This window comes from Thalassophryne amazonica, chromosome 8 (assembly GCF_902500255.1).
Source record: "Thalassophryne amazonica chromosome 8, fThaAma1.1, whole genome shotgun sequence".
Taxonomy (NCBI): domain Eukaryota; kingdom Metazoa; phylum Chordata; class Actinopteri; order Batrachoidiformes; family Batrachoididae; genus Thalassophryne; species Thalassophryne amazonica.
Window position 1 is genome coordinate 57,555,897 of NC_047110.1, and position 6,496 is coordinate 57,562,392.

A 6,496-nucleotide genomic window follows, 5' to 3' on the forward strand; every position below is an offset into this window, starting at 1 on the left:
CAATTTACCAAAAGAGGGTGTTACAGCTGGTTTGATGTACGAGGTCTGTCCGTAAAGTATAGGTCCTTTTTATTTTTTTCAAAAACTATATGGATTCATTCATATGTTTTTACGTCAGACATGCTTGAACCCTCGTGCGCATGCGTGAGTTTTTCCACGCCTGTCGGTGACGTCATTCGCCTGTGAGCACTCCTTGTGGGAGGAGTCGTCCAGCCCCTCGTCGGAATTCCTTTGTCTGAGAAGTTGCTGAGAGACTGGCGCTTTGTTTGATCAAAATTTTTTGTAAACCTGTGAGACACATCGAAGTGGACATGGTTCGAAAAATTAAGCTGGTCTTCAGTGAAAATTTTAACAGCTGATGAGAGATTTTGAGGTGATTCTGTCGCTTTAAGGACTTTTCACGGTGCGAGACGTCGCGCAGCGCTCTCAGGCAGCGTCATCAGCCTGTTTCAAGCTGAAAACCTCCACATTTCAGGCTGTATTGATCCAGGACGTCGTGAGAGAACAGAGAAGTTTCAGAAGAAGTCGGTTTCAGCATTTTATCCGGATATTCCACTGTTAAAGGAGATTTTTTTAATGAAAGACGTGCGGGCGGATTGCAGCGTCGGCTCGCAGCCGCCGCGACGCTCCGTCACAGGAAAAACACCTCTGTTGGAAGCCTTGAGGACAAGTTGGAACATGTCCAGCTGATAAACAATTTCTCATATACTCACTCCACTGAACGCCATCAAAAGCCAACTGGATTTTAACAAATGGTTATCAACACGGAGGTGTTTTTCCTGTGTCGCCGCGCCGCGTCGGCTGCGTCCCGACGCGCGGACCCATCCGCACGTCTTTCATTAAAAAAAATCTCCTTTAACAGTGGAATATCCGGATAAAATGCTGAAACCGACTTCTTCTGAAACGTCTCTGTTCTCTCACAACGTCCTGGATCAATACAGCCTGAAATGTGGAGGTTTTCAGCTTGAAACAGGCTGACGACGGCGCCTGAGAGCGCTGCACGATGTCTCGCACCATGAAAAGTCCTTAAAGCGACAGAATCACCTCAAAATCTCTCATCAGCTGTTAAAATTTTCACTGAAGACCAGCTTAATTTTTCAAACCATGTCCACTTCGATGTGTCTCACAGGTTTAGAAAAAATTTTGATCAAACAAAGCGCCAGTCTCTCAGCAACTTCTCAGACAAAGGAATTCCGACGAGGGGCTGGACGACTCCTCCCACAAGGAGTGCTCACAGGCGAATGACGTCACCGACAGGCGTGGAAAAACTCACGCATGCGCACGAGGGTTCATGCATGTCTGACGTAAAAACATATGAATGAAATCCATATAGTTTTTGAAAAAAATAAAAAGGACCTATACTTTACGGACAGCCCTCGTATTAGTGCAAAACTGATATGAGAGATGAAGTCCACACACCCTGTCGGACTTCTGCAACCACATGCTCCAAAGCTGTAGGTACAGATGGAGATTCGTCCCTATCAAAGACAGTTATAGCCATAGGCAGCCCCCAGGTCACCCAGCATTTGTGCAAAATGGGAACATCCACCTGAAAACCAACCCAGCTACAACATGCAGGAGGTCTTGACCCTTTAAGTCAGCCAAAACCACACAGGTGCTAAGAAGCTGGCAAGCAAGAGGGGGTTGAGATCATACAGGTGTGTTCAAAATAATAGCAGTGTATTTAAGGAAGAAGTGAGCAAAGCTCAAAAATCCTTATAATAGCTTTTGTTTCCAAACAAATAAACTGGGAACATTGGACATTCTATTCCAAATCGAAGCACAAAGAAGAATTGATTAAATTTGTTATTACTTCTATTTATTTATTTTTTATTTAACCAGGTTAGTCTCATTGAGATCAAGATCTCTTTTGCAAGGGAGGCCTGGGCAATTGTAAAGTGTCCAATTCACCTAACCTGTATGTGTTTAAATGTGGAAGGAAACCAGAGCACCCGGAGGAAACCCAGGTAAACACAGGGGGAACATGCAAACTCCACACAGAAAGGCCACAGGTGGGAATCAATCTGATAACCTTCAGTGCTAACCACTAAGCCACTGTGCTGCCGGACCTTACAGAAAGTGAAGAAAAAGGAATATTAGGCTGTTCAAAAAAAATGGCAATGTCTGCATTTTTCTTTCTGTGATCCTTATTTAAGGATGAAAGCAGTTGTGTATTTATTTTTGAAAATCTGAGTAAAATGGGTTGTTCTAGACATTGTTTGAAGAACAGTGTACTGTGATTAAAAAGTTGATTGGAAAGAGGAAACATATAAAGAAGTGTTCCTGTGAAGGCTCTCAGTTGTCCAGGTGGTTTTCATAGTAGAGAAGCTTGAATCTTCGACTGGACTAGGTTGCTTTACGCAAGGACACTTCGCTTCTAATCGCAGAAGCTTCCTCAGCTAAATTTCTTGCGCTGGTAGTCTGACTTCTGTCTTGACTCTTGTAGAGAAGAACAAACAGAAGCCAGCAAAAGCTGGAGTTTAAAACCTACCAAGACCCCTCCTACTGAGAGGCAGACTAACAATTGCTCTAATTAGCACCTATTGTACTCTATTTAGCATCCTCCTAATGACAGGGCAGCTGTCCCTCCTAACGATGGGGCTGACGCCTCTCCTGACGTCTCTCCTGATGACTCTCCTGAGAATGTGAATGACTCATTACCATGAACAAAAGAGTGAAACTGCTTTGACCCGAGTACCCCATTGTAAACAGGGGACAAAGCGTGTCTTAGACCCCCTCCCCTGTTAAGGCTGGGTTTCAACTGTTTCACATACAAAGTTTCCTTCACACATCTCTCAAACCATTTCTTTTCACTGGCTAAGATTTTAACTTCCTTGTCCTCATATGTGTGGTTAGTGTCTTTAAGGTGTAGATGAACTGCAGACTGAGGTCCACCGGTGCCCTCTCTGTGGTGCTGGTATAGCCTTTTGTGCAACGGCTGCTTCGTCTCACCTATGTAGTGTTCGTTACAGTTTTCCTGACATCTGATAGAATACACTACATGGCTCTGTTTGTAACTAGGGATCATGTCCTTAAGGTGAACTAATTTCAGTCTCAAGGTGTTAACAGGTTTAAAGTAAGCTGGGATTTGATGCTGTCTGAAGACCCTGTGTAGTTTTCCCCCTACTCCTACTAAATAAGGGAGAGACATTCCTCTTCTTTTTGGCTCCGTCTCCCGTCTGTTTGGTCTCTTTGTTCTTTGGGACTTCTGCACTTTATCCAGGGACCATCGTGGGTAACCACATACTGTGAGGGCTTTCCGGACATGTTGTTGTTCTTCAGCCCTTCCCTCTGTAGTTGTGTGTTGAAGAGTCCTGATCACCCCGAGCTTGTGTTCAAGGGAGTGGTTTGAGCCAAAGAGCAGATATTGGTCAGTGTGAGTGGGTTTTCTGTAAACCCCTGTCTGGAGATGCCTGTTATCTCCAATCGTAACATCACAATCCAAGAAGGCTAAATGGTTGCTTAGTCTTCTTGGACTCTCCACCTTAAAGACACTAACCAGACATTTGGGGACAAGGAAGTTAATGGTTTGAGAGAGGCGTGAAGGAAGCTTTGTATGTGAAACAGTTGAAACCCAGCCTTAACCGGGGAGGGTGTCTGAGACACGCTTTAGCCCCTTTCACACTGGTGTATTCATAGAGCTGCGTATTGCAGCGTTGTGTTTCATTTAAATACGCCCAAAATGCGTGCATACTCAGCCTTTTTCCATGTTCGTTTCATACTTGCAGCTGCGTGTGTTCGCTTTTTTAATGTGTGCACACAGTCGCGTGTACCTTGCCGTAATTTATCCCAGTTCACTCCTGCCGGCTGTGCAGAACACATCAGTGCACTTGGAAAACAGTGGACTGTATCACGAGGTTTTTACAGTTGCAATACTGCCACGATCAGGGCGTTTGATGAGCACATGACATGCAGCGAGTGCGCTTTTATTTAAAGTCACAGGTTTGATCAGACCTGATCGATCAGGGCATTTGATGAGTGCACCGACATGCAGCGAGTCTGCTTTTATTTTAAAGTCACAGGTTTGATCAGACCTGATCGGTTAAGACATTTGATGAGTGCATCGACATGCAGCGAGTGCGTTTTATTTTAAAGTCACAAGTTTGATCAGACAGAGGCAGAGAGAGAGAGTGAGATAGAGAGTGACAGAGGGAGAGAGCGAGCCAGAGTGACTGCTTAAAACTGTGTCCAGTGCTCTACGCCGAAGAAAATTAAACGTTTAATTTCTTCCGTCCTACACATGTAGCCTTCAACATACTGCTGCGTAGGGAGAAAAAACTCGACGTAGAGCTGCTCTTCTCAGCGTAGACGATACGCCACAATGAGCAGCTTTACGAATACGCCAGTGTGAAAGGGGTTTTTGTCCCCTGTTTACTATGGGGTACTCAGGTCAAAGCAGTTTCACTCTTTAGTTCATGGTAATGAGTCATTCACGTCGTCGGGAGAGGCGTCAGTCCCATCATAGAAGGGACAGCTGCCCTGTCAATAGGAGGGTGCTAACTAGAGTACAATAGTTGCTAGTTAGAGCAATTGTTAGTCACTGCCAATAGCAGTCTTCCTCTCAGTAGGAGGGGTCTTGTTAGGTTTTAAACTCCAGCTTTTGCTGGCTTCTGTTTGTTCCTCTCTACAAGAGTAAAGACAGAAGTCAGACTACCAGAGCAAGAAGTTTAGCTGAGGAAGCTTCTGCGATTAGAAGCAAAACGTCCTCGCTTCAAGCAACCCAGTCCAGTTGAAGATTCAAGCATCTCTACTATATAAAGAAGTGCAGAAAATGATAGACTGCTCAGCTAAAATGATCTATTCTAAATGCTTTAAAATGGCAGCAAAACCAGAAAGACATGGAAGATACAGAAAATTGCCATTCAAATGGATCGAAGAATAGCCAGAATGGCAAAGACTCAGATCAGCTCCAGGGTGATCAAAGGTCTAAAGTTACCTGTGAGTACTGTAACAATTAGAAGACACCTATGTGAAGCAGAAGAGGAAATGCAGAGAAATTATGGAATGTTGTCTGGTCGTCCTCTGCTGGAATACCTGTTCATAGGTGCAATAAGTTGTAGCAGGATGAAGGTCCTGGGTCCTGATTGAAAAGATGTTCCCAGTAGCTTGGCTAATAGGGAATTTCCCTTTGGCTGACCTGGTAGAGGAATAGTCATTAGTGCGAGCTGTCCGGGGTTCGATCCCACCGCTGTCCCGGCCACAAAGGTCCTACGGTCACAATTGGCATTGTCGGCAGGATGTGGGTAGTCACAGAACATGCTTAAATGCACCTGTGACTTCGGGACAGAGTCAAAAATGGTGGGGAGATATGTAGCAGGATGAAGGTCCTGATTGAAAAGATGTTCCCACTAGCTTGGCTAATGGGGAATTCCACTTTGGCAGACCTGGGCGAGGAATGGTTTTTAGTGTGAGCCCTCCGGGGTTCGATCTCACTGCCATCCCGGCCACAAAGGTCCTACGTTCACAAAGTCGTTGACTCCATGCAACACAGATGTGAAGCCGTTTTCAGATACAGCATTAGTTCAGTGATTCACAGGAAAGATAAATCTTCAAGCATTTTTTCAGTTTATACAGTAAATGTATGAGTTTCTAAAGAAAAATGTGGACACTGCTACTTTTTGAACAGCCTAATATTCCTTTTTGTTCACTTTCTGTAAAGACATGTTTGATAGTTTTTAATTCATGTCTTGATGTGGAATAGAATGTGAAGTGTTTCCAGTGCATTTGTATGTGATAAAAGCTAATATAAGGATTTTGAGCTTTGCTCACTTTTTTAAACACCCTGCTATTATTTTCAATATACTGTTTGTTTATACCCTGCATGAGAGACACTAGTCCTATTAAGAGTCAAGGCAGTTCCTCACCTCTTAACAGCACCCTGCCCTGTCTTCACTGCAAACACAGACCCACCACCAGTCACATACTATAAAATGTACCTCACCTCATCCACAACTGGAAACCATCTAGCAGGCACACAACCAATGCCCACAAATGTCCATGTTTGCATTCTTAATAGAAAAAATGGCTACAAATCTGGAGTAAATCCAGAAGTATTGTTTAAAAAAAGCACAAAAAATATATGCATTTTAAACAGGATACCAATTTCTCAGACCAGACCTGGACCCTCAAGCCAGTTCTTTCAGCCCCTACATTATTAAGTCCCGATGTGCAGATGACCACAGTGAGGGATGCTTTTGACATTATGGCGTCTCACTAATTTAGAAGATCTTCACTTAGCCTGGAAAAAGAGTCTGTTGCTCTATAAAAAAGCCCTTCGTAAAGCTAGGACATCTTACTACTCATCACTAATTGAAGAAAATAAGAACAACCCCAGGTTTCTTTTCAGCACTGTAGCCAGGCTGACAAAGAGTCAGAGCTCTATTGAGCCAAGTATTCCTTTAACTAGTAATGACTTCATGACTTTCTTTGCTAATAAAATTTTAACTATTAGAGAAAAAATTACTCATAACCATCCCAAAGACATATCGTTATCTTT